The sequence below is a fragment of the Hemiscyllium ocellatum genome, unplaced genomic scaffold (assembly GCF_020745735.1).
Source record: "Hemiscyllium ocellatum isolate sHemOce1 unplaced genomic scaffold, sHemOce1.pat.X.cur. scaffold_2199_pat_ctg1, whole genome shotgun sequence".
Taxonomy (NCBI): Eukaryota; Metazoa; Chordata; class Chondrichthyes; order Orectolobiformes; family Hemiscylliidae; genus Hemiscyllium; species Hemiscyllium ocellatum.
Window position 1 is genome coordinate 1 of NW_026868005.1, and position 25,201 is coordinate 25,201.

The window sequence follows — 25,201 nt, forward strand, 5'->3', positions numbered from 1 at the left end:
GCCTCACAGCACTAGGGACGCAGTCACGATTCCAGCTTTAGGGGACTGTCTGTGTCGTGTTTGCACATTCGCCCAGAGTCTGCGTGGGTTTGCTCCGTTCGCTCCCACTGTCTAAAGACGTGCAAGTCGTGTGAATTGGCCATTCTAAATTGCCCCTAGTCGTAGGTACATTATTCAGAGAGAAACGGTCTGGTGGGTTGATGTGGACTTGTTGGGCTGAAGGGCCTGTTTCCCACACTGTCGCCAATCTAATTTATTCTAATCTCGTCAACACCGACCTGCAGAGAGCAGTCTACCCAGACCCATTCCGCACACTGCATCGTTGTACATTGAATGCTGACTAATCCATCGAGCCCGCACAATCACCGTACACAATGGGACAATGAAGCATGGCCAATCCCGCAGAAGCTGCACATCTCTGTAACCGGAGCACCCGGAGCAAACCCACGCGCGCACGGGGAGAGAGTGTTCAAACTGTCCAGACGGTGACGCGAGGGCTGTTACCCAATCAGCCAAAGGTTCGCGGCGGCCGCTCGCCCGGCTCCATAGCTCAGCGGTTAGAGCGCTGGTCTCGTAAACCAGAGGGCGTGAGTTCAAATCTCACTGGGGCCTCATCGCATTTATCCTCTTTGCCAGGCCAGCCCGCAGTCAGTTTCAATGTTTGGTATGCGACTGACGAGTACCATGTTCGAATCGCTCAACGCCTGTTTATGGTCCAAGCGGCTTCTGAGGAAGGGCGAGTTTTCACCCCCAAACACCAGAGGTACGCGACGCGCTCCCGAATAACCCTGTTGGACTGAGAGCTGCTACTTTTGTCAAGTTGAGCTTTCCTGCAACTTCTGCTTTTGTCACTTACAGCGTTCAGTTGAAATCCAAAAACTTCTTTGTTCTGCAGGCAAAGAACGGGCCGTGTGTGTTCACCGATTTCAGTTTGAGATCGCTGACCGATGATGTCTCCCGGTGATTCTCAGATATCACAGGAGCACAGAATCCCTCCAGTTTGGAAACAGTTTGGACTTGTTGGGCTGAAGGGCCTGTTTCCACACTGTCACCAATCTCATATATTCTTATCTCGTCAACACCGACCTGCAGAGAGCAATCTACCCAGGCCCATTCCGCGCACTGCATCATTCTACATTGAATGCTGACTAATCCACCGAGCCCGCACAATCACCGTACACAATGGGACAATGAAGCGTGGCCAATCCCGCAGAAGCTACACTTCTTTGTAAACGGAGCAGCCGGAGCAAACCCACGGGGAGAATGTTCAAACCGTTCAGACGGTGACGCGAGGGTCGATTGGAACCTGTGTCCCAAGCGTTCTGACTCAGCCAGTGTTAACCAGTCAGCCAAGTTCCGCTGAGCGACCTGGCGCCTGGCTCCATAGCTCAGCGGTTAGAGCACTGGTCTTGTAAACCAGAGATCGTGAGTTCAAATCTCACTGGGGCCTCTCAGTCTTGTGGTATGACGCTGAGGAGCGCTGTGTTCTTCAAATTGCTCCTCGCCCTCGCCCGTTGTCCCAACCGGCTTCTTGGAAGCACGAGCGTCCACCGGCGGGGCGGGTGGCGCTCCTGTTGGACTCATAGCTGCTGCTTTTGGGAATTGATGTCTGAAACGCCTCTCATTTCTCGTCTCCGACCAGGTGAGCAGGTTTTCCTGCAACTTCTTTCTTCTGCAGGCAAAGAACGGGGCTGTGTGTGTTCACCGATTAAAGTTTGAGATCGCTGAACCGATTAAAGTTTGAGATCGCTGACCTCAGTCACTCCAAGCGACCGAATGACCATTCCCAATCATGTCTCCCGGTGATTCTCAGCTATCACAGAAGCATAGAATCCCTCCAGTTTGGAAACAGGCCATTCCGCCCAACTAGCCGCTCAGTGGTTCGCACTGCTGCCTCACAGCACTAGGGACGCAGTCACGATTCCAGCTTTAGGGGACTGTCTGTGTCGTGTTTGCACATTCGCCCAGAGTCTGCGTGGGTTTGCTCCGGTTCGCTCCCACTGTCTAAAGACGTGCAAGTCGTGTGAATTGGCCATTCTAAATTGCCCCTAGTCGTAGGTACATTATTCAGAGAGAAACGGGTCTGGGTGGGTTGATGTGGACTTGTTGGGCTGAAGGGCCTGTTTCCACACTGTCGCCAATCTAATTTATTCTAATCTCGTCAACACCGACCTGCAGAGAGCAGTCTACCCAGACCCATTCCGCACACTGCATCGTTGTACATTGAATGCTGACTAATCCATCGAGCCCGCACAATCACCGTACACAATGGGACAATGAAGCATGGCCAATCCCGCAGAAGCTGCACATCTCTGTAACCGGAGCAGCCGGAGCAAACCCACGCGCGCACGGGGAGAGAGAGTGTTCAAACTGTCCAGACGGTGACGCGAGGGCTGTTACCCAATCAGCCAAAGGTTCGCGGCGGCCGCTCGCCGGCTCCATAGCTCAGCGGTTAGAGCGCTGGTCTCGTAAACCAGAGGGCGTGAGTTCAAATCTCACTGGGGCCTCATCGCATTTATCCTCTTTGCCAGGCCAGCCCGCAGTCAGTTTCAATGTTTGGTATGCGACTGACGAGTACCATGTTCGAATCGCTCAACGCCTGTTTATGGTCCAAGCGGCTTCTGAGGAAGGGCGAGTTTTCACCCCCAAACACCAGAGGTACGCGACGCGCTCCCGAATAACCCTGTTGGACTGAGAGCTGCTACTTTTGTCAAGTTGAGCTTTCCTGCAACTTCTGCTTTTGTCACTTACAGCGTTCAGTTGAAATCCAAAAACTTCTTTGTTCTGCAGGCAAAGAACGGGGCCGTGTGTGTTCACCGATTTCAGTTTGAGATCGCTGACCGATGATGTCTCCCGGTGATTCTCAGATATCACAGGAGCACAGAATCCCTCCAGTTTGGAAACAGTTTGGACTTGTTGGGCTGAAGGGCCTGTTTCCACACTGTCACCAATCTCATATATTCTTATCTCGTCAACACCGACCTGCAGAGAGCAATCTACCCAGGCCCATTCCGCGCACTGCATCATTCTACATTGAATGCTGACTAATCCACCGAGCCCGCACAATCACCGTACACAATGGGACAATGAAGCGTGGCCAATCCCGCAGAAGCTACACTTCTTTGTAAACGGAGCAGCCGGAGCAAACCCACGGGAGAATGTTCAAACCGTTCAGACGGTGACGCGAGGGTCGATTGGAACCTGTGTCCCAAGCGTTCTGACTCAGCCAGTGTTAACCAGTCAGCCAAGTTCCGCTGAGCGACCTGGCGCCTGGCTCCATAGCTCAGCGGTTAGAGCACTGGTCTTGTAAACCAGAGGTCGTGAGTTCAAATCTCACTGGGGCCTCTCAGTCTTGTGGTATGACGCTGAGGAGCGCTGTGTTCTTCAAATTGCTCCTCGCCCGTTGTCGTCCAACCGGCTTCTTGGAAGCACGAGCGTCCACCGGCGGGGCGGGTGGCGCTCCTGTTGGACTCATAGCTGCTGCTTTTGGGAATTGATGTCTGAAACGCCTCTCATTTCTCGTCTCCGACCAGGTGAGCAGGTTTTCCTGCAACTTCTTTCTTCTGCAGGCAAAGAACGGGGCTGTGTGTGTTCACCGATTAAAGTTTGAGATCGCTGAACCGATTAAAGTTTGAGATCGCTGACCTCAGTCACTCCAAGCGACCGAATGACCATTCCCAATCATGTCTCCCGGTGATTCTCAGCTATCACAGAAGCATAGAATCCCTCCAGTTTGGAAACAGGCCATTCCGCCCAACTAGCCGCTCAGTGGTTCGCACTGCTGCCTCACAGCACTAGGGACGCAGTCACGATTCCAGCTTTAGGGGACTGTCTGTGTCGTGTTTGCACATTCGCCCAGAGTCTGCGTGGGTTTGCTCCGGTTCGCTCCCACTGTCTAAAGACGTGCAAGTCGTGTGAATTGGCCATTCTAAATTGCCCCTAGTCGTAGGTACATTATTCAGAGAGAAACGGGTCTGGGTGGGTTGATGTGGACTTGTTGGGCTGAAGGGCCTGTTTCCACACTGTCGCCAATCTAATTTATTCTAATCTCGTCAACACCGACCTGCAGAGAGCAGTCTACCCAGACCCATTCCGCACACTGCATCGTTGTACATTGAATGCTGACTAATCCATCGAGCCCGCACAATCACCGTACACAATGGGACAATGAAGCATGGCCAATCCCGCAGAAGCTGCACATCTCTGTAACCGGAGCACCCGGAGCAAACCCACGCGCGCACGGGAGAGAGAGTGTTCAAACTGTCCAGACGGTGACGCGAGGGCTGTTACCCAATCAGCCAAAGGTTCGCGGCGGCCGCTCGCCCGGCTCCATAGCTCAGCGGTTAGAGCGCTGGTCTCGTAAACCAGAGGGCGTGAGTTCAAATCTCACTGGGGCCTCATCGCATTTATCCTCTTTGCCAGGCCAGCCCGCAGTCAGTTTCAATGTTTGGTATGCGACTGACGAGTACCATGTTCGAATCGCTCAACGCCTGTTTATGGTCCAAGCGGCTTCTGAGGAAGGGCGAGTTTTCACCCCCAAACACCAGAGGTAACGACGCGCTCCCGAATAACCCTGTTGGACTGAGAGCTGCTACTTTTGTCAAGTTGAGCTTTCCTGCAACTTCTGCTTTTGTCACTTACAGCGTTCAGTTGAAATCCAAAAACTTCTTTGTTCTGCAGGCAAAGAACGGGGCCGTGTGTGTTCACCGATTTCAGTTTGAGATCGCTGACCGATGATGTCTCCCGGTGATTCTCAGATATCACAGGAGCACAGAATCCCTCCAGTTTGGAAACAGTTTGGACTTGTTGGGCTGAAGGGCCTGTTTCCACACTGTCACCAATCTCATATATTCTTATCTCGTCAACACCGACCTGCAGAGAGCAATCTACCCAGGCCCATTCCGCGCACTGCATCATTCTACATTGAATGCTGACTAATCCACCGAGCCCGCACAATCACCGTACACAATGGACAATGAAGCGTGGCCAATCCCGCAGAAGCTACACTTCTTTGTAAACGGAGCAGCCGGAGCAAACCCACGGGGAGAATGTTCAAACCGTTCAGACGGTGACGCGAGGGTCGATTGGAACCTGTGTCCCAAGCGTTCTGACTCAGCCAGTGTTAACCAGTCAGCCAAGTTCCGCTGAGCGACCTGGCGCCTGGCTCCATAGCTCAGCGGTTAGAGCACTGGTCTTGTAAACCAGAGGTCGTGAGTTCAAATCTCACTGGGGCCTCTCAGTCTTGTGGTATGACGCTGAGGAGCGCTGTGTTCTTCAAATTGCTCCTCGCCCGTTTGTCGTCCAACCGGCTTCTTGGAAGCACGAGCGTCCACCGGCGGGGCGGGTGGCGCTCCTGTTGGACTCATAGCTGCTGCTTTTGGGAATTGATGTCTGAAACGCCTCTCATTTCTCGTCTCCGACCAGGTGAGCAGGTTTTCCTGCAACTTCTTTCTTCTGCAGGCAAAGAACGGGGCTGTGTGTGTTCACCGATTAAAGTTTGAGATCGCTGAACCGATTAAAGTTTGAGATCGCTGACCTCAGTCACTCCAAGCGACCGAATGACCATTCCCAATCATGTCTCCCGGTGATTCTCAGCTATCACAGAAGCATAGAATCCCTCCAGTTTGGAAACAGGCCATTCCGCCCAACTAGCCGCTCAGTGGTTCGCACTGCTGCCTCACAGCACTAGGGACGCAGTCACGATTCCAGCTTTAGGGGACTGTCTGTGTCGTGTTTGCACATTCGCCCAGAGTCTGCGTGGGTTTGCTCCGGTTCGCTCCCACTGTCTAAAGACGTGCAAGTCGTGTGAATTGGCCATTCTAAATTGCCCCTAGTCGTAGGTACATTATTCAGAGAGAAACGGGTCTGGGTGGGTTGATGTGGACTTGTTGGGCTGAAGGGCCTGTTTCCACACTGTCGCCAATCTAATTTATTCTAATCTCGTCAACACCGACCTGCAGAGAGCAGTCTACCCAGACCCATTCCGCACACTGCATCGTTGTACATTGAATGCTGACTAATCCATCGAGCCCGCACAATCACCGTACACAATGGGACAATGAAGCATGGCCAATCCCGCAGAAGCTGCACATCTCTGTAACCGGAGCACCCGGAGCAAACCCACGCGCGCACGGGGAGAGAGAGTGTTCAAACTGTCCAGACGGTGACGCGAGGGCTGTTACCCAATCAGCCAAAGGTTCGCGGCGGCCGCTCGCCCGGCTCCATAGCTCAGCGGTTAGAGCGCTGGTCTCGTAAACCAGAGGGCGTGAGTTCAAATCTCACTGGGGCCTCATCGCATTTATCCTCTTTGCCAGGCCAGCCCGCAGTCAGTTTCAATGTTTGGTATGCGACTGACGAGTACCATGTTCGAATCGCTCAACGCCTGTTTATGGTCCAAGCGGCTTCTGAGGAAGGGCGAGTTTTCACCCCCAAACACCAGAGGTACGCGACGCGCTCCCGAATAACCCTGTTGGACTGAGAGCTGCTACTTTTGTCAAGTTGAGCTTTCCTGCAACTTCTGCTTTTGTCACTTACAGCGTTCAGTTGAAATCCAAAAACTTCTTTGTTCTGCAGGCAAAGAACGGGCCGTGTGTGTTCACCGATTTCAGTTTGAGATCGCTGACCGATGATGTCTCCCGGTGATTCTCAGATATCACAGGAGCACAGAATCCCTCCAGTTTGGAAACAGTTTGGACTTGTTGGGCTGAAGGGCCTGTTTCCACACTGTCACCAATCTCATATATTCTTATCTCGTCAACACCGACCTGCAGAGAGCAATCTACCCAGGCCCATTCCGCGCACTGCATCATTCTACATTGAATGCTGACTAATCCACCGAGCCCGCACAATCACCGTACACAATGGGACAATGAAGCGTGGCCAATCCCGCAGAAGCTACACTTCTTTGTAAACGGAGCAGCCGGAGCAAACCCACGGGGAGAATGTTCAAACCGTTCAGACGGTGACGCGAGGGTCGATTGGAACCTGTGTCCCAAGCGTTCTGACTCAGCCAGTGTTAACCAGTCAGCCAAGTTCCGCTGAGCGACCTGGCGCCTGGCTCCATAGCTCAGCGGTTAGAGCACTGGTCTTGTAAACCAGAGGTCGTGAGTTCAAATCTCACTGGGGCCTCTCAGTCTTGTGGTATGACGCTGAGGAGCGCTGTGTTCTTCAAATTGCTCCTCGCCCGTTTGTCGTCCAACCGGCTTCTTGGAAGCACGAGCGTCCACCGGCGGGGCGGGTGGCGCTCCTGTTGGACTCATAGCTGCTGCTTTTGGGAATTGATGTCTGAAACGCCTCTCATTTCTCGTCTCCGACCAGGTGAGCAGGTTTTCCTGCAACTTCTTTCTTCTGCAGGCAAAGAACGGGGCTGTGTGTGTTCACCGATTAAAGTTTGAGATCGCTGAACCGATTAAAGTTTGAGATCGCTGACCTCAGTCACTCCAAGCGACCGAATGACCATTCCCAATCATGTCTCCCGGTGATTCTCAGCTATCACAGAAGCATAGAATCCCTCCAGTTTGGAAACAGGCCATTCCGCCCAACTAGCCGCTCAGTGGTTCGCACTGCTGCCTCACAGCACTAGGGACGCAGTCACGATTCCAGCTTTAGGGGACTGTCTGTGTCGTGTTTGCACATTCGCCCAGAGTCTGCGTGGGTTTGCTCCGGTTCGCTCCCACTGTCTAAAGACGTGCAAGTCGTGTGAATTGGCCATTCTAAATTGCCCCTAGTCGTAGGTACATTATTCAGAGAGAAACGGGTCTGGGTGGGTTGATGTGGACTTGTTGGGCTGAAGGGCCTGTTTCCACACTGTCGCCAATCTAATTTATTCTAATCTCGTCAACACCGACCTGCAGAGAGCAGTCTACCCAGACCCATTCCGCACACTGCATCGTTGTACATTGAATGCTGACTAATCCATCGAGCCCGCACAATCACCGTACACAATGGGACAATGAAGCATGGCCAATCCCGCAGAAGCTGCACATCTCTGTAACCGGAGCACCCGGAGCAAACCCACGCGCGCACGGGGAGAGAGAGTGTTCAAACTGTCCAGACGGTGACGCGAGGGCTGTTACCCAATCAGCCAAAGGTTCGCGGCGGCCGCTCGCCCGGCTCCATAGCTCAGCGGTTAGAGCGCTGGTCTCGTAAACCAGAGGGCGTGAGTTCAAATCTCACTGGGGCCTCATCGCATTTATCCTCTTTGCCAGGCCAGCCCGCAGTCAGTTTCAATGTTTGGTATGCGACTGACGAGTACCATGTTCGAATCGCTCAACGCCTGTTTATGGTCCAAGCGGCTTCTGAGGAAGGGCGAGTTTTCACCCCCAAACACCAGAGGTACGCGACGCGCTCCCGAATAACCCTGTTGGACTGAGAGCTGCTACTTTTGTCAAGTTGAGCTTTCCTGCAACTTCTGCTTTTGTCACTTACAGCGTTCAGTTGAAATCCAAAAACTTCTTTGTTCTGCAGGCAAAGAACGGGGCCGTGTGTGTTCACCGATTTCAGTTTGAGATCGCTGACCGATGATGTCTCCCGGTGATTCTCAGATATCACAGGAGCACAGAATCCCTCCAGTTTGGAAACAGTTTGGACTTGTTGGGCTGAAGGGCCTGTTTCCACACTGTCACCAATCTCATATATTCTTATCTCGTCAACACCGACCTGCAGAGAGCAATCTACCCAGGCCCATTCCGCGCACTGCATCATTCTACATTGAATGCTGACTAATCCACCGAGCCCGCACAATCACCGTACACAATGGGACAATGAAGCGTGGCCAATCCCGCAGAAGCTACACTTCTTTGTAAACGGAGCAGCCGGAGCAAACCCACGGGGAGAATGTTCAAACCGTTCAGACGGTGACGCGAGGGTCGATTGGAACCTGTGTCCCAAGCGTTCTGACTCAGCCAGTGTTAACCAGTCAGCCAAGTTCCGCTGAGCGACCTGGCGCCTGGCTCCATAGCTCAGCGGTTAGAGCACTGGTCTTGTAAACCAGAGATCGTGAGTTCAAATCTCACTGGGGCCTCTCAGTCTTGTGGTATGACGCTGAGGAGCGCTGTGTTCTTCAAATTGCTCCTCGCCCGTTTGTCGTCCAACCGGCTTCTTGGAAGCACGAGCGTCCACCGGCGGGGCGGGTGGCGCTCCTGTTGGACTCATAGCTGCTGCTTTTGGGAATTGATGTCTGAAACGCCTCTCATTTCTCGTCTCCGACCAGGTGAGCAGGTTTTCCTGCAACTTCTTTCTTCTGCAGGCAAAGAACGGGGCTGTGTGTGTTCACCGATTAAAGTTTGAGATCGCTGAACCGATTAAAGTTTGAGATCGCTGACCTCAGTCACTCCAAGCGACCGAATGACCATTCCCAATCATGTCTCCCGGTGATTCTCAGCTATCACAGAAGCATAGAATCCCTCCAGTTTGGAAACAGGCCATTCCGCCCAACTAGCCGCTCAGTGGTTCGCACTGCTGCCTCACAGCACTAGGGACGCAGTCACGATTCCAGCTTTAGGGGACTGTCTGTGTCGTGTTTGCACATTCGCCCAGAGTCTGCGTGGGTTTGCTCCGGTTCGCTCCCACTGTCTAAAGACGTGCAAGTCGTGTGAATTGGCCATTCTAAATTGCCCCTAGTCGTAGGTACATTATTCAGAGAGAAACGGGTCTGGGTGGGTTGATGTGGACTTGTTGGGCTGAAGGGCCTGTTTCCACACTGTCGCCAATCTAATTTATTCTAATCTCGTCAACACCGACCTGCAGAGAGCAGTCTACCCAGACCCATTCCGCACACTGCATCGTTGTACATTGAATGCTGACTAATCCATCGAGCCCGCACAATCACCGTACACAATGGGACAATGAAGCATGGCCAATCCCGCAGAAGCTGCACATCTCTGTAACCGGAGCAGCCGGAGCAAACCCACGCGCGCACGGGGAGAGAGAGTGTTCAAACTGTCCAGACGGTGACGCGAGGGCTGTTACCCAATCAGCCAAAGGTTCGCGGCGGCCGCTCGCCCGGCTCCATAGCTCAGCGGTTAGAGCGCTGGTCTCGTAAACCAGAGGGCGTGAGTTCAAATCTCACTGGGGCCTCATCGCATTTATCCTCTTTGCCAGGCCAGCCCGCAGTCAGTTTCAATGTTTGGTATGCGACTGACGAGTACCATGTTCGAATCGCTCAACGCCTGTTTATGGTCCAAGCGGCTTCTGAGGAAGGGCGAGTTTTCACCCCCAAACACCAGAGGTACGCGACGCGCTCCCGAATAACCCTGTTGGACTGAGAGCTGCTACTTTTGTCAAGTTGAGCTTTCCTGCAACTTCTGCTTTTGTCACTTACAGCGTTCAGTTGAAATCCAAAAACTTCTTTGTTCTGCAGGCAAAGAACGGGGCCGTGTGTGTTCACCGATTTCAGTTTGAGATCGCTGACCGATGATGTCTCCCGGTGATTCTCAGATATCACAGGAGCACAGAATCCCTCCAGTTTGGAAACAGTTTGGACTTGTTGGGCTGAAGGGCCTGTTTCCACACTGTCACCAATCTCATATATTCTTATCTCGTCAACACCGACCTGCAGAGAGCAATCTACCCAGGCCCATTCCGCGCACTGCATCATTCTACATTGAATGCTGACTAATCCACCGAGCCCGCACAATCACCGTACACAATGGGACAATGAAGCGTGGCCAATCCCGCAGAAGCTACACTTCTTTGTAAACGGAGCAGCCGGAGCAAACCCACGGGGAGAATGTTCAAACCGTTCAGACGGTGACGCGAGGGTCGATTGGAACCTGTGTCCCAAGCGTTCTGACTCAGCCAGTGTTAACCAGTCAGCCAAGTTCCGCTGAGCGACCTGGCGCCTGGCTCCATAGCTCAGCGGTTAGAGCACTGGTCTTGTAAACCAGAGATCGTGAGTTCAAATCTCACTGGGGCCTCTCAGTCTTGTGGTATGACGCTGAGGAGCGCTGTGTTCTTCAAATTGCTCCTCGCCCGTTTGTCGTCCAACCGGCTTCTTGGAAGCACGAGCGTCCACCGGCGGGGCGGGTGGCGCTCCTGTTGGACTCATAGCTGCTGCTTTTGGGAATTGATGTCTGAAACGCCTCTCATTTCTCGTCTCCGACCAGGTGAGCAGGTTTTCCTGCAACTTCTTTCTTCTGCAGGCAAAGAACGGGGCTGTGTGTGTTCACCGATTAAAGTTTGAGATCGCTGAACCGATTAAAGTTTGAGATCGCTGACCTCAGTCACTCCAAGCGACCGAATGACCATTCCCAATCATGTCTCCCGGTGATTCTCAGCTATCACAGAAGCATAGAATCCCTCCAGTTTGGAAACAGGCCATTCCGCCCAACTAGCCGCTCAGTGGTTCGCACTGCTGCCTCACAGCACTAGGGACGCAGTCACGATTCCAGCTTTAGGGACTGTCTGTGTCGTGTTTTGCACATTCGCCCAGAGTCTGCGTGGGTTTGCTCCGGTTCGCTCCCACTGTCTAAAGACGTGCAAGTCGTGTGAATTGGCCATTCTAAATTGCCCCTAGTCGTAGGTACATTATTCAGAGAGAAACGGGTCTGGGTGGGTTGATGTGGACTTGTTGGGCTGAAGGGCCTGTTTCCACACTGTCGCCAATCTAATTTATTCTAATCTCGTCAACACCGACCTGCAGAGAGCAGTCTACCCAGACCCATTCCGCACACTGCATCGTTGTACATTGAATGCTGACTAATCCATCGAGCCCGCACAATCACCGTACACAATGGGACAATGAAGCATGGCCAATCCCGCAGAAGCTGCACATCTCTGTAACCGGAGCACCCGGAGCAAACCCACGCGCGCACGGGAGAGAGAGTGTTCAAACTGTCCAGACGGTGACGCGAGGGCTGTTACCCAATCAGCCAAAGGTTCGCGGCGGCCGCTCGCCCGGCTCCATAGCTCAGCGGTTAGAGCGCTGGTCTCGTAAACCAGAGGGCGTGAGTTCAAATCTCACTGGGGCCTCATCGCATTTATCCTCTTTGCCAGGCCAGCCCGCAGTCAGTTTCAATGTTTGGTATGCGACTGACGAGTACCATGTTCGAATCGCTCAACGCCTGTTTATGGTCCAAGCGGCTTCTGAGGAAGGGCGAGTTTTCACCCCCAAACACCAGAGGTACGCGACGCGCTCCCGAATAACCCTGTTGGACTGAGAGCTGCTACTTTTGTCAAGTTGAGCTTTCCTGCAACTTCTGCTTTTGTCACTTACAGCGTTCAGTTGAAATCCAAAAACTTCTTTGTTCTGCAGGCAAAGAACGGGCCGTGTGTGTTCACCGATTTCAGTTTGAGATCGCTGACCGATGATGTCTCCCGGTGATTCTCAGATATCACAGGAGCACAGAATCCCTCCAGTTTGGAAACAGTTTGGACTTGTTGGGCTGAAGGGCCTGTTTCCACACTGTCACCAATCTCATATATTCTTATCTCGTCAACACCGACCTGCAGAGAGCAATCTACCCAGGCCCATTCCGCGCACTGCATCATTCTACATTGAATGCTGACTAATCCACCGAGCCCGCACAATCACCGTACACAATGGGACAATGAAGCGTGGCCAATCCCGCAGAAGCTACACTTCTTTGTAAACGGAGCAGCCGGAGCAAACCCACGGGGAGAATGTTCAAACCGTTCAGACGGTGACGCGAGGGTCGATTGGAACCTGTGTCCCAAGCGTTCTGACTCAGCCAGTGTTAACCAGTCAGCCAAGTTCCGCTGAGCGACCTGGCGCCTGGCTGCATAGCTCAGCGGTTAGAGCACTGGTCTTGTAAACCAGAGATCGTGAGTTCAAATCTCACTGGGGCCTCTCAGTCTTGGTGGACTGACGCTGAGGAGCGTGTGTTCTTCACCCAATTGCTCCTCGCCCGTTTGTCTTCCAACCTTCTTGAAGCACGGAGGCGTGTGGCGCACGGGGGCGGGAGCTGCTGCTTGTTTTATAGCTGATGCTTTGAAACGCCTCAACTTTCATCGTCTCTCTCGACCAGGTGAGCAGTTTCTCTCAACAACTTTCTTCTGCAGGCAAAGAACGGGGCTGTGTGTGTTCACCGATTAAAGTTTGAGATCGCTGAACCGTTAAAGTTTGAGATCGCTGACAGTCACTCAAGCGAAGCGAATGACCATTCCCAATCATGTCTCCCGGTGATTCAGCTATCACAGAACATAAGAATCCCTCCAGTTTGGAACAGGCCATCGCCCCGCCCAACTAGCCGCTCAGTGGTGCGCACTGCCTTCAAGCACTAGGGACGCAGTCACGATTCCAGCTTTAGGGGACTGTCTGTGTGTCGTGTTTGCACATTCGCCCATTGCGTTGTTGTCCGTTGGGGTTCGCTCCCACTGTCTAAAGACGTGTTGTCGTGTTGAATTGGCATTCTAAATTGCCCCTGTAGTCGTAGTACATATTCAGAGAAACGGGTCTGGGTGGGTTGATGTGGACTTGTTGGGCTGGGCTGTTTCCCACACTGTCGCCAATCTAATTTATTCTAATCTCGTCAACACCGACCTGCAGAGAGCAGTCTACCCAGACCCATTCCGCACACTGCATCGTTGTACATTGAATGCTGACTAATCCATCGAGCCCGCACAATCACCGTACACAATGGGACAATGAAGCATGGCCAATCCCGCAGAAGCTGCACATCTCTGTAACCGGAGCACCCGGAGCAAACCCACGCGCGCACGGGAGAGAGAGTGTTCAAACTGTCCAGACGGTGACGCGAGGGCTGTTACCCAATCAGCCAAAGGTTCGCGGCGGCCGCTCGCCCGGCTCCATAGCTCAGCGGTTAGAGCGCTGGTCTCGTAAACCAGAGGGCGTGAGTTCAAATCTCACTGGGGCCTCATCGCATTTATCCTCTTTGCCAGGCCAGCCCGCAGTCAGTTTCAATGTTTGGTATGCGACTGACGAGTACCATGTTCGAATCGCTCAACGCCTGTTTATGGTCCAAGCGGCTTCTGAGGAAGGGCGAGTTTTCACCCCCAAACACCAGAGGTACGCGACGCGCTCCCGAATAACCCTGTTGGACTGAGAGCTGCTACTTTTGTCAAGTTGAGCTTTCCTGCAACTTCTGCTTTTGTCACTTACAGCGTTCAGTTGAAATCCAAAAACTTCTTTGTTCTGCAGGCAAAGAACGGGCCGTGTGTGTTCACCGATTTCAGTTTGAGATCGCTGACCGATGATGTCTCCCGGTGATTCTCAGATATCACAGGAGCACAGAATCCCTCCAGTTTGGAAACAGTTTGGACTTGTTGGGCTGAAGGGCCTGTTTCCACACTGTCACCAATCTCATATATTCTTATCTCGTCAACACCGACCTGCAGAGAGCAATCTACCCAGGCCCATTCCGCGCACTGCATCATTCTACATTGAATGCTGACTAATCCACCGAGCCCGCACAATCACCGTACACAATGGGACAATGAAGCGTGGCCAATCCCGCAGAAGCTACACTTCTTTGTAAACGGAGCAGCCGGAGCAAACCCACGGGGAGAATGTTCAAACCGTTCAGACGGTGACGCGAGGGTCGATTGGAACCTGTGTCCCAAGCGTTCTGACTCAGCCAGTGTTAACCAGTCAGCCAAGTTCCGCTGAGCGACCTGGCGCCTGGCTCCATAGCTCAGCGGTTAGAGCACTGGTCTTGTAAACCAGAGGTCGTGAGTTCAAATCTCACTGGGGCCTCTCAGTCTTGTGGTATGACGCTGAGGAGCGCTGTGTTCTTCAAATTGCTCCTCGCCCGTTTGTCGTCCAACCGGCTTCTTGGAAGCACGAGCGTCCACCGGCGGGGCGGGTGGCGCTCCTGTTGGACTCATAGCTGCTGCTTTTGGGAATTGATGTCTGAAACGCCTCTCATTTCTCGTCTCCGACCAGGTGAGCAGGTTTTCCTGCAACTTCTTTCTTCTGCAGGCAAAGAACGGGGCTGTGTGTGTTCACCGATTAAAGTTTGAGATCGCTGAACCGATTAAAGTTTGAGATCGCTGACCTCAGTCACTCCAAGCGACCGAATGACCATTCCCAATCATGTCTCCCGGTGATTCTCAGCTATCACAGAAGCATAGAATCCCTCCAGTTTGGAAACAGGCCATTCCGCCCAACTAGCCGCTCAGTGGTTCGCACTGCTGCCTCACAGCACTAGGGACGCAGTCACGATTCCAGCTTTAGGGGACTGTCTGTGTCGTGTTTGCACATTCGCCCAGAGTCTGCGTGGGTTTGCTCCGGTTCGCTCCCACTGTCTAAAGACGTGCAAGTCGTGTGAATTGGCCATTCTAAATTGCCCCTAGTCGTAGGTACATTATTCAGAGAGAAACGGGTCTGGGTGGGTTGATGTGGACTTGTTGGGCTGAAGGGCCTGTTTCCACACTGTCGCCAATCTAATTTATTCTAATCTCGTCAACACCGACCTGCAGAGAGCAGTCTACCCAGACCCATTCCGCACACTGCATCGTTGTACATTGAATGCTGACTAATCCATCGAGCCCGCACAATCACCGTACACAATGGGACAATGAAGCATGGCCAATCCCGCAGAAGCTGCACATCTCTGTAACCGGAGCACCCGGAGCAAACCCACGCGCGCACGGGGAGAGAGAGTGTTCAAACTGTCCAGACGGTGACGCGAGGGCTGTTACCCAATCAGCCAAAGGTTCGCGGCGGCCGCTCGCCCGGCTCCATAGCTCAGCGGTTAGAGCGCTGGTCTCGTAAACCAGAGGGCGTGAGTTCAAATCTCACTGGGGCCTCATCGCATTTATCCTCTTTGCCAGGCCAGCCCGCAGTCAGTTTCAATGTTTGGTATGCGACTGACGAGTACCATGTTCGAATCGCTCAACGCCTGTTTATGGTCCAAGCGGCTTCTGAGGAAGGGCGAGTTTTCACCCCCAAACACCAGAGGTACGCGACGCGCTCCCGAATAACCCTGTTGGACTGAGAGCTGCTACTTTTGTCAAGTTGAGCTTTCCTGCAACTTCTGCTTTTGTCACTTACAGCGTTCAGTTGAAATCCAAAAACTTCTTTGTTCTGCAGGCAAAGAACGGGGCCGTGTGTGTTCACCGATTTCAGTTTGAGATCGCTGACCGATGATGTCTCCCGGTGATTCTCAGATATCACAGGAGCACAGAATCCCTCCAGTTTGGAAACAGTTTGGACTTGTTGGGCTGAAGGGCCTGTTTCCACACTGTCACCAATCTCATATATTCTTATCTCGTCAACACCGACCTGCAGAGAGCAATCTACCCCAGGCCCATTCCGCGCACTGCATCATTCTACATTGAATGCTGACTAATCCACCGAGCCCGCACAATCACCGTACACAATGGGACAATGAAGCGTGGCCAATCCCGCAGAAGCTACACTTCTTTGTAAACGGAGCAGCCGGAGCAAACCCACGGGGAGAATGTTCAAACCGTTCAGACGGTGACGCGAGGGTCGATTGGAACCTGTGTCCCAAGCGTTCTGACTCAGCCAGTGTTAACCAGTCAGCCAAGTTCCGCTGAGCGACCTGGCGCCTGGCTCATAGCTCAGCGGTTAGAGCACTGGTCTTGTAAACCAGAGATCGTGAGTTCAAATCTCACTGGGGCCTCTCAGTCTTGTGGTATGACGCTGAGGAGCGCTGTGTTCTTCAAATTGCTCCTCGCCCGTTTGTCGTCCAACCGGCTTCTTGGAAGCACGAGCGTCCACCGGCGGGCGGGTGGCGCTCCTGTTGGACTCATAGCTGCTGCTTTTGGGAATTGATGTCTGAAACGCCTCTCATTTCTCGTCTCCGACCAGGTGAGCAGGTTTTCCTGCAACTTCTTTCTTCTGCAGGCAAAGAACGGGGCTGTGTGTGTTCACCGATTAAAGTTTGAGATCGCTGAACCGATTAAAGTTTGAGATCGCTGACCTCAGTCACTCCAAGCGACCGAATGACCATTCCCAATCATGTCTCCCGGTGATTCTCAGCTATCACAGAAGCATAGAATCCCTCCAGTTTGGAAACAGGCCATTCCGCCCAACTAGCCGCTCAGTGGTTCGCACTGCTGCCTCACAGCACTAGGGACGCAGTCACGATTCCAGCTTTAGGGGACTGTCTGTGTCGTGTTTGCACATTCGCCCAGAGTCTGCGTGGGTTTGCTCCGGTTCGCTCCCACTGTCTAAAGACGTGCAAGTCGTGTGAATTGGCCATTCTAAATTGCCCCTAGTCGTAGGTACATTATTCAGAGAGAAACGGGTCTGGGTGGGTTGATGTGGACTTGTTGGGCTGAAGGGCCTGTTTCCACACTGTCGCCAATCTAATTTATTCTAATCTCGTCAACACCGACCTGCAGAGAGCAGTCTACCCAGACCCATTCCGCACACTGCATCGTTGTACATTGAATGCTGACTAATCCATCGAGCCCGCACAATCACCGTACACAATGGGACAATGAAGCATGGCCAATCCCGCAGAAGCTGCACATCTCTGTAACCGGAGCACCCGGAGCAAACCCACGCGCGCACGGGGAGAGAGAGTGTTCAAACTGTCCAGACGGTGACGCGAGGGCTGTTACCCAATCAGCCAAAGGTTCGCGGCGGCCGCTCGCCCGGCTCCATAGCTCAGCGGTTAGAGCGCTGGTCTCGTAAACCAGAGGGCGTGAGTTCAAATCTCACTGGGGCCTCATCGCATTTATCCTCTTTGCCAGGCCAGCCCGCAGTCAGTTTCAATGTTTGGTATGCGACTGACGAGTACCATGTTCGAATCGCTCAACGCCTGTTTATGGTCCAAGCGGCTTCTGAGGAAGGGCGAGTTTTCACCCCCAAACACCAGAGGTACGCGACGCGCTCCCGAATAACCCTGTTGGACTGAGAGCTGCTACTTTTGTCAAGTTGAGCTTTCCTGCAACTTCTGCTTTTGTCACTTACAGCGTTCAGTTGAAATCCAAAAACTTCTTTGTTCTGCAGGCAAAGAACGGGGCCGTGTGTGTTCACCGATTTCAGTTTGAGATCGCTGACCGATGATGTCTCCCGGTGATTCTCAGATATCACAGGAGCACAGAATCCCTCCAGTTTGGAAACAGTTTGGACTTGTTGGGCTGAAGGGCCTGTTTCCACACTGTCACCAATCTCATATATTCTTATCTCGTCAACACCGACCTGCAGAGAGCAATCTACCCAGGCCCATTCCGCGCACTGCATCATTCTACATTGAATGCTGACTAATCCACCGAGCCCGCACAATCACCGTACACAATGGGACAATGAAGCGTGGCCAATCCCGCAGAAGCTACACTTCTTTGTAAACGGAGCAGCCGGAGCAAACCCACGGGAGAATGTTCAAACCGTTCAGACGGTGACGCGAGGGTCGATTGGAACCTGTGTCCCAAGCGTTCTGACTCAGCCAGTGTTAACCAGTCAGCCAAGTTCCGCTGAGCGACCTGGCGCCTGGCTCCATAGCTCAGCGGTTAGAGCACTGGTCTTGTAAACCAGAGGTCGTGAGTTCAAATCTCACTGGGGCCTCTCAGTCTTGTGGTATGACGCTGAGGAGCGCTGTGTTCTTCAAATTGCTCCTCGCCCGTTTGTCGTCCAACCGGCTTCTTGGAAGCACGAGCGTCCACCGGCGGGGCGGGTGGCGCTCCTGTTGGACTCATAGCTGCTGCTTTTGGGAATTGATGTCTGAAACGCCTCTCATTTCTCGTCTCCGACCAGGTGAGCAGGTTTTCCTGCAACTTCTTTCTTCTGCAGGCAAAGAACGGGGCTGTGTGTGTTCACCGATTAAAGTTTGAGATCGCTGAACCGATTAAAGTTTGAGATCGCTGACCTCAGTCACTCCAAGCGACCGAATGACCATTCCCAATCATGTCTCCCGGTGATTCTCAGCTATCACAGAAGCATAGAATCCCTCCAGTTTGGAAACAGGCCATTCCGCCCAACTAGCCGCTCAGTGGTTCGCACTGCTGCCTCACAGCACTAGGGACGCAGTCACGATTCCAGCTTTAGGGGACTGTCTGTGTCGTGTTTGCACATTCGCCCAGAGTCTGCGTGGGTTTGCTCCGGTTCGCTCCCACTGTCTAAAGACGTGCAAGTCGTGTGAATTGGCCATTCTAAATTGCCCCTAGTCGTAGGTACATTATTCAGAGAGAAACGGGTCTGGGTGGGTTGATGTGGACTTGTTGGGCTGAAGGGCCTGTTTCCACACTGTCGCCAATCTAATTTATTCTAATCTCGTCAACACCGACCTGCAGAGAGCAGTCTACTACCCAGACCCATTCCGCACACTGCATCGTTGTACATTGAATGCTGACTAATCCATCGAGCCCGCACAATCACCGTACACAATGGGACAATGAAGCATGGCCAATCCCGCAGAAGCTGCACATCTCTGTAACCGGAGCACCCGGAGCAAACCCACGCGCGCACGGGGAGAGAGAGTGTTTCAAACTGTCCAGACGGTGACGCGAGGGCTGTTACCCAATCAGCCAAAGGTTCGCGGCGGCCGCTCGCCCGGCTCCATAGCTCAGCGGTTAGAGCGCTGGTCTCGTAAACCAGAGGGCGTGAGTTCAAATCTCACTGGGGCCTCATCGCATTTATCCTCTTTGCCAGGCCAGCCCGCAGTCAGTTTCAATGTTTGGTATGCGACTGACGAGTACCATGTTCGAATCGCTCAACGCCTGTTTATGGTCCAAGCGGCTTCTGAGGAAGGGCGAGTTTTCACCCCCAAACACCAGAGGTACGCGACGCGCTCCCGAATAACCCTGTTGGACTGAGAGCTGCTACTTTTGTCAAGTTGAGCTTTCCTGCAACTTCTGCTTTTGTCACTTACAGCGTTCAGTTGAAATCCAAAAACTTCTTTGTTCTGCAGGCAAAGAACGGGGCCGTGTGTGTTCACCGATTTCAGTTTGAGATCGCTGACCGATGATGTCTCCCGGTGATTCTCAGATATCACAGGAGCACAGAATCCCTCCAGTTTGGAAACAGTTTGGACTTGTTGGGCTGAAGGGCCTGTTTCCACACTGTCACCAATCTCATATATTCTTATCTCGTCAACACCGACCTGCAGAGAGCAATCTACCCAGGCCCATTCCGCGCACTGCATCATTCTACATTGAATGCTGACTAATCCACCGAGCCCGCACAATCACCGTACACAATGGGACAATGAAGCGTGGCCAATCCCGCAGAAGCTACACTTCTTTGTAAACGGAGCAGCCGGAGCAAACCCACGGGGAGAATGTTCAAACCGTTCAGACGGTGACGCGAGGGTCGATTGGAACCTGTGTCCCAAGCGTTCTGACTCAGCCAGTGTTAACCAGTCAGCCAAGTTCCGCTGAGCGACCTGGCGCCTGGCTCCATAGCTCAGCGGTTAGAGCACTGGTCTTGTAAACCAGAGATCGTGAGTTCAAATCTCACTGGGGCCTCTCAGTCTTGTGGTATGACGCTGAGGAGCGCTGTGTTCTTCAAATTGCTCCTCGCCCGTTTGTCGTCCAACCGGCTTCTTGGAAGCACGAGCGTCCACCGGCGGGGCGGGTGGCGCTCCTGTTGGACTCATAGCTGCTGCTTTTGGGAATTGATGTCTGAAACGCCTCTCATTTCTCGTCTCCGACCAGGTGAGCAGGTTTTCCTGCAACTTCTTTCTTCTGCAGGCAAAGAACGGGGCTGTGTGTGTTCACCGATTAAAGTTTGAGATCGCTGAACCGATTAAAGTTTGAGATCGCTGACCTCAGTCACTCCAAGCGACCGAATGACCATTCCCAATCATGTCTCCCGGTGATTCTCAGCTATCACAGAAGCATAGAATCCCTCCAGTTTGGAAACAGGCCATTCCGCCCAACTAGCCGCTCAGTGGTTCGCACTGCTGCCTCACAGCACTAGGGACGCAGTCACGATTCCAGCTTTAGGGGACTGTCTGTGTCGTGTTTGCACATTCGCCCAGAGTCTGCGTGGGTTTGCTCCGGTTCGCTCCCACTGTCTAAAGACGTGCAAGTCGTGTGAATTGGCCATTCTAAATTGCCCCTAGTCGTAGGTACATTATTCAGAGAGAAACGGGTCTGGGTGGGTTGATGTGGACTTGTTGGGCTGAAGGGCCTGTTTCCACACTGTCGCCAATCTAATTTATTCTAATCTCGTCAACACCGACCTGCAGAGAGCAGTCTACCCAGACCCATTCCGCACACTGCATCGTTGTACATTGAATGCTGACTAATCCATCGAGCCCGCACAATCACCGTACACAATGGGACAATGAAGCATGGCCAATCCCGCAGAAGCTGCACATCTCTGTAACCGGAGCAGCCGGAGCAAACCCACGCGCGCACGGGGAGAGAGAGTGTTCAAACTGTCCAGACGGTGACGCGAGGGCTGTTACCCAATCAGCCAAAGGTTCGCGGCGGCCGCTCGCCCGGCTCCATAGCTCAGCGGTTAGAGCGCTGGTCTCGTAAACCAGAGGGCGTGAGTTCAAATCTCACTGGGGCCTCATCGCATTTATCCTCTTTGCCAGGCCAGCCCGCAGTCAGTTTCAATGTTTGGTATGCGACTGACGAGTACCATGTTCGAATCGCTCAACGCCTGTTTATGGTCCAAGCGGCTTCTGAGGAAGGGCGAGTTTTCACCCCCAAACACCAGAGGTACGCGACGCGCTCCCGAATAACCCTGTTGGACTGAGAGCTGCTACTTTTGTCAAGTTGAGCTTTCCTGCAACTTCTGCTTTTGTCACTTACAGCGTTCAGTTGAAATCCAAAAACTTCTTTGTTCTGCAGGCAAAGAACGGGGCCGTGTGTGTTCACCGATTTCAGTTTGAGATCGCTGACCGATGATGTCTCCCGGTGATTCTCAGATATCACAGGAGCACAGAATCCCTCCAGTTTGGAAACAGTTTGGACTTGTTGGGCTGAAGGGCCTGTTTCCACACTGTCACCAATCTCATATATTCTTATCTCGTCAACACCGACCTGCAGAGAGCAATCTACCAGGCCCATTCCGCGCACTGCATCATTCTACATTGAATGCTGACTAATCCACCGAGCCCGCACAATCACCGTACACAATGGGACAATGAAGCGTGGCCAATCCCGCAGAAGCTACACTTCTTTGTAAACGGAGCAGCCGGAGCAAACCCACGGGGAGAATGTTCAAACCGTTCAGACGGTGACGCGAGGGTCGATTGGAACCTGTGTCCCAAGCGTTCTGACTCAGCCAGTGTTAACCAGTCAGCCAAGTTCCGCTGAGCAACCTGGCGCCTGGCTCCATAGCTCAGCGGTTAGAGCACTGGTCTTGTAAACCAGAGATCGTGAGTTCAAATCTCACTGGGGCCTCTCAGTCTTGTGGTATGACGCTGAGGAGCGCTGTGTTCTTCAAATTGCTCCTCGCCCGTTTGTCGTCCAACCGGCTTCTTGGAAGCACGAGCGTCCACCGGCGGGGCGGGTGGCGCTCCTGTTGGACTCATAGCTGCTGCTTTTGGGAATTGATGTCTGAAACGCCTCTCATTTCTCGTCTCCGACCAGGTGAGCAGGTTTTCCTGCAACTTCTTTCTTCTGCAGGCAAAGAACGGGGCTGTGTGTGTTCACCGATTAAAGTTTGAGATCGCTGAACCGATTAAAGTTTGAGATCGCTGACCTCAGTCACTCCAAGCGACCGAATGACCATTCCCAATCATGTCTCCCGGTGATTCTCAGCTATCACAGAAGCATAGAATCCCTCCAGTTTGGAAACAGGCCATTCCGCCCAACTAGCCGCTCAGTGGTTCGCACTGCTGCCTCACAGCACTAGGGACGCAGTCACGATTCCAGCTTTAGGGGACTGTCTGTGTCGTGTTTGCACATTCGCCCAGAGTCTGCGTGGGTTTGCTCCGGTTCGCTCCCACTGTCTAAAGACGTGCAAGTCGTGTGAATTGGCCATTCTAAATTGCCCTAGTCGTAGGTACATTATTCAGAGAGAAACGGGTCTGGGTGGGTTGATGTGGACTTGTTGGGCTGAAGGGCCTGTTTCCACACTGTCGCCAATCTAATTTATTCTAATCTCGTCAACACCGACCTGCAGAGAGCAGTCTACCCAGACCCATTCCGCACACTGCATCGTTGTACATTGAATGCTGACTAATCCATCGAGCCCGCACAATCACCGTACACAATGGGACAATGAAGCATGGCCAATCCCGCAGAAGCTGCACATCTCTGTAACCGGAGCACCCGGAGCAAACCCACGCGCGCACGGGGAGAGAGAGTGTTCAAACTGTCCAGACGGTGACGCGAGGGCTGTTACCCAATCAGCCAAAGGTTCGCGGCGGCCGCTCGCCCGGCTCCATAGCTCAGCGGTTAGAGCGCTGGTCTCGTAAACCAGAGGGCGTGAGTTCAAATCTCACTGGGGCCTCATCGCATTTATCCTCTTTGCCAGGCCAGCCCGCAGTCAGTTTCAATGTTTGGTATGCGACTGACGAGTACCATGTTCGAATCGCTCAACGCCTGTTTATGGTCCAAGCGGCTTCTGAGGAAGGGCGAGTTTTCACCCCCAAACACCAGAGGTACGCGACGCGCTCCCGAATAACCCTGTTGGACTGAGAGCTGCTACTTTTGTCAAGTTGAGCTTTCCTGCAACTTCTGCTTTTGTCACTTACAGCGTTCAGTTGAAATCCAAAACTTCTTTGTTCTGCAGGCAAAGAACGGGGCCGTGTGTGTTCACCGATTTCAGTTTGAGATCGCTGACCGATGATGTCTCCCGGTGATTCTCAGATATCACAGGAGCACAGAATCCCTCCAGTTTGGAAACAGTTTGGACTTGTTGGGCTGAAGGGCCTGTTTCCACACTGTCACCAATCTCATATATTCTTATCTCGTCAACACCGACCTGCAGAGAGCAATCTACCCAGGCCCATTCCGCGCACTGCATCATTCTACATTGAATGCTGACTAATCCACCGAGCCCGCACAATCACCGTACACAATGGGACAATGAAGCGTGGCCAATCCCGCAGAAGCTACACTTCTTTGTAAACGGAGCAGCCGGAGCAAACCCACGGGGAGAATGTTCAAACCGTTCAGACGGTGACGCGAGGGTCGATTGGAACCTGTGTCCCAAGCGTTCTGACTCAGCCAGTGTTAACCAGTCAGCCAAGTTCCGCTGAGCGACCTGGCGCCTGGCTCCATAGCTCAGCGGTTAGAGCACTGGTCTTGTAAACCAGAGATCGTGAGTTCAAATCTCACTGGGGCCTCTCAGTCTTGTGGTATGACGCTGAGGAGCGCTGTGTTCTTCAAATTGCTCCTCGCCCGTTTGTCGTCCAACCGGCTTCTTGGAAGCACGAGCGTCCACCGGCGGGGCGGGTGGCGCTCCTGTTGGACTCATAGCTGCTGCTTTTGGGAATTGATGTCTGAAACGCCTCTCATTTCTCGTCTCCGACCAGGTGAGCAGGTTTTCCTGCAACTTCTTTCTTCTGCAGGCAAAGAACGGGGCTGTGTGTGTTCACCGATTAAAGTTTGAGATCGCTGAACCGATTAAAGTTTGAGATCGCTGACCTCAGTCACTCCAAGCGACCGAATGACCATTCCCAATCATGTCTCCCGGTGATTCTCAGCTATCACAGAAGCATAGAATCCCTCCAGTTTGGAAACAGGCCATTCCGCCCAACTAGCCGCTCAGTGGTTCGCACTGCTGCCTCACAGCACTAGGGACGCAGTCACGATTCCAGCTTTAGGGGACTGTCTGTGTCGTGTTTGCACATTCGCCCAGAGTCTGCGTGGGTTTGCTCCGGTTCGCTCCACTGTCTAAAGACGTGCAAGTCGTGTGAATTGGCCATTCTAAATTGCCCCTAGTCGTAGGTACATTATTCAGAGAGAAACGGGTCTGGGTGGGTTGATGTGGACTTGTTGGGCTGAAGGGCCTGTTTCCACACTGTCGCCAATCTAATTTATTCTAATCTCGTCAACACCGACCTGCAGAGAGCAGTCTACCCAGACCCATTCCGCACACTGCATCGTTGTACATTGAATGCTGACTAATCCATCGAGCCCGCACAATCACCGTACACAATGGGACAATGAAGCATGGCCAATCCCGCAGAAGCTGCACATCTCTGTAACCGGAGCAGCCGGAGCAAACCCACGCGCGCACGGGGAGAGAGAGTGTTCAAACTGTCCAGACGGTGACGCGAGGGCTGTTACCCAATCAGCCAAAGGTTCGCGGCGGCCGCTCGCCCGGCTCCATAGCTCAGCGGTTAGAGCGCTGGTCTCGTAAACCAGAGGGCGTGAGTTCAAATCTCACTGGGGCCTCATC

At 53.1% G+C, this 25,201-nt stretch overlaps 24 non-coding genes across 24 annotated transcripts; all 24 read left to right on the plus strand.

Moving 5' to 3' along the window:
- The first annotated feature begins 539 nt into the window (after window positions 1-539).
- On the plus strand, window positions 540-612 carry trnat-cgu (transfer RNA threonine (anticodon CGU)). Its single transcript has one exon. It is a non-coding gene; the product is annotated as a tRNA-Thr (tRNA).
- Window positions 613-2,434: 1,822 nt separating this feature from the next.
- trnat-cgu (transfer RNA threonine (anticodon CGU)) lies at window positions 2,435-2,507 on the plus strand. Its single transcript has one exon. It is a non-coding gene; the product is annotated as a tRNA-Thr (tRNA).
- Window positions 2,508-3,272: 765 nt separating this feature from the next.
- trnat-ugu (transfer RNA threonine (anticodon UGU)) lies at window positions 3,273-3,345 on the plus strand. The gene has a single exon. It is a non-coding gene; the product is annotated as a tRNA-Thr (tRNA).
- A 980-nt stretch (window positions 3,346-4,325) lies between these two features.
- Window positions 4,326-4,398, plus strand: trnat-cgu (transfer RNA threonine (anticodon CGU)). The gene has a single exon. It is a non-coding gene; the product is annotated as a tRNA-Thr (tRNA).
- Window positions 4,399-5,162: 764 nt separating this feature from the next.
- On the plus strand, window positions 5,163-5,235 carry trnat-ugu (transfer RNA threonine (anticodon UGU)). Its single transcript has one exon. It is a non-coding gene; the product is annotated as a tRNA-Thr (tRNA).
- Window positions 5,236-6,217: 982 nt separating this feature from the next.
- trnat-cgu (transfer RNA threonine (anticodon CGU)) lies at window positions 6,218-6,290 on the plus strand. Its single transcript has one exon. It is a non-coding gene; the product is annotated as a tRNA-Thr (tRNA).
- A 765-nt stretch (window positions 6,291-7,055) lies between these two features.
- On the plus strand, window positions 7,056-7,128 carry trnat-ugu (transfer RNA threonine (anticodon UGU)). Its single transcript has one exon. It is a non-coding gene; the product is annotated as a tRNA-Thr (tRNA).
- A 982-nt stretch (window positions 7,129-8,110) lies between these two features.
- Window positions 8,111-8,183, plus strand: trnat-cgu (transfer RNA threonine (anticodon CGU)). Its single transcript has one exon. It is a non-coding gene; the product is annotated as a tRNA-Thr (tRNA).
- Window positions 8,184-8,949: 766 nt separating this feature from the next.
- On the plus strand, window positions 8,950-9,022 carry trnat-ugu (transfer RNA threonine (anticodon UGU)). The gene has a single exon. It is a non-coding gene; the product is annotated as a tRNA-Thr (tRNA).
- Window positions 9,023-10,004: 982 nt separating this feature from the next.
- trnat-cgu (transfer RNA threonine (anticodon CGU)) lies at window positions 10,005-10,077 on the plus strand. Its single transcript has one exon. It is a non-coding gene; the product is annotated as a tRNA-Thr (tRNA).
- Window positions 10,078-10,843: 766 nt separating this feature from the next.
- Window positions 10,844-10,916, plus strand: trnat-ugu (transfer RNA threonine (anticodon UGU)). The gene has a single exon. It is a non-coding gene; the product is annotated as a tRNA-Thr (tRNA).
- Window positions 10,917-11,897: 981 nt separating this feature from the next.
- Window positions 11,898-11,970, plus strand: trnat-cgu (transfer RNA threonine (anticodon CGU)). Its single transcript has one exon. It is a non-coding gene; the product is annotated as a tRNA-Thr (tRNA).
- A 1,793-nt stretch (window positions 11,971-13,763) lies between these two features.
- trnat-cgu (transfer RNA threonine (anticodon CGU)) lies at window positions 13,764-13,836 on the plus strand. The gene has a single exon. It is a non-coding gene; the product is annotated as a tRNA-Thr (tRNA).
- A 765-nt stretch (window positions 13,837-14,601) lies between these two features.
- Window positions 14,602-14,674, plus strand: trnat-ugu (transfer RNA threonine (anticodon UGU)). Its single transcript has one exon. It is a non-coding gene; the product is annotated as a tRNA-Thr (tRNA).
- A 982-nt stretch (window positions 14,675-15,656) lies between these two features.
- Window positions 15,657-15,729, plus strand: trnat-cgu (transfer RNA threonine (anticodon CGU)). The gene has a single exon. It is a non-coding gene; the product is annotated as a tRNA-Thr (tRNA).
- A 1,820-nt stretch (window positions 15,730-17,549) lies between these two features.
- On the plus strand, window positions 17,550-17,622 carry trnat-cgu (transfer RNA threonine (anticodon CGU)). The gene has a single exon. It is a non-coding gene; the product is annotated as a tRNA-Thr (tRNA).
- A 765-nt stretch (window positions 17,623-18,387) lies between these two features.
- trnat-ugu (transfer RNA threonine (anticodon UGU)) lies at window positions 18,388-18,460 on the plus strand. Its single transcript has one exon. It is a non-coding gene; the product is annotated as a tRNA-Thr (tRNA).
- Window positions 18,461-19,446: 986 nt separating this feature from the next.
- Window positions 19,447-19,519, plus strand: trnat-cgu (transfer RNA threonine (anticodon CGU)). Its single transcript has one exon. It is a non-coding gene; the product is annotated as a tRNA-Thr (tRNA).
- Window positions 19,520-20,285: 766 nt separating this feature from the next.
- Window positions 20,286-20,358, plus strand: trnat-ugu (transfer RNA threonine (anticodon UGU)). Its single transcript has one exon. It is a non-coding gene; the product is annotated as a tRNA-Thr (tRNA).
- A 982-nt stretch (window positions 20,359-21,340) lies between these two features.
- Window positions 21,341-21,413, plus strand: trnat-cgu (transfer RNA threonine (anticodon CGU)). The gene has a single exon. It is a non-coding gene; the product is annotated as a tRNA-Thr (tRNA).
- A 765-nt stretch (window positions 21,414-22,178) lies between these two features.
- On the plus strand, window positions 22,179-22,251 carry trnat-ugu (transfer RNA threonine (anticodon UGU)). The gene has a single exon. It is a non-coding gene; the product is annotated as a tRNA-Thr (tRNA).
- Window positions 22,252-23,232: 981 nt separating this feature from the next.
- On the plus strand, window positions 23,233-23,305 carry trnat-cgu (transfer RNA threonine (anticodon CGU)). The gene has a single exon. It is a non-coding gene; the product is annotated as a tRNA-Thr (tRNA).
- A 765-nt stretch (window positions 23,306-24,070) lies between these two features.
- Window positions 24,071-24,143, plus strand: trnat-ugu (transfer RNA threonine (anticodon UGU)). Its single transcript has one exon. It is a non-coding gene; the product is annotated as a tRNA-Thr (tRNA).
- A 981-nt stretch (window positions 24,144-25,124) lies between these two features.
- trnat-cgu (transfer RNA threonine (anticodon CGU)) lies at window positions 25,125-25,197 on the plus strand. The gene has a single exon. It is a non-coding gene; the product is annotated as a tRNA-Thr (tRNA).
- Window positions 25,198-25,201: the final 4 nt, after the last annotated feature.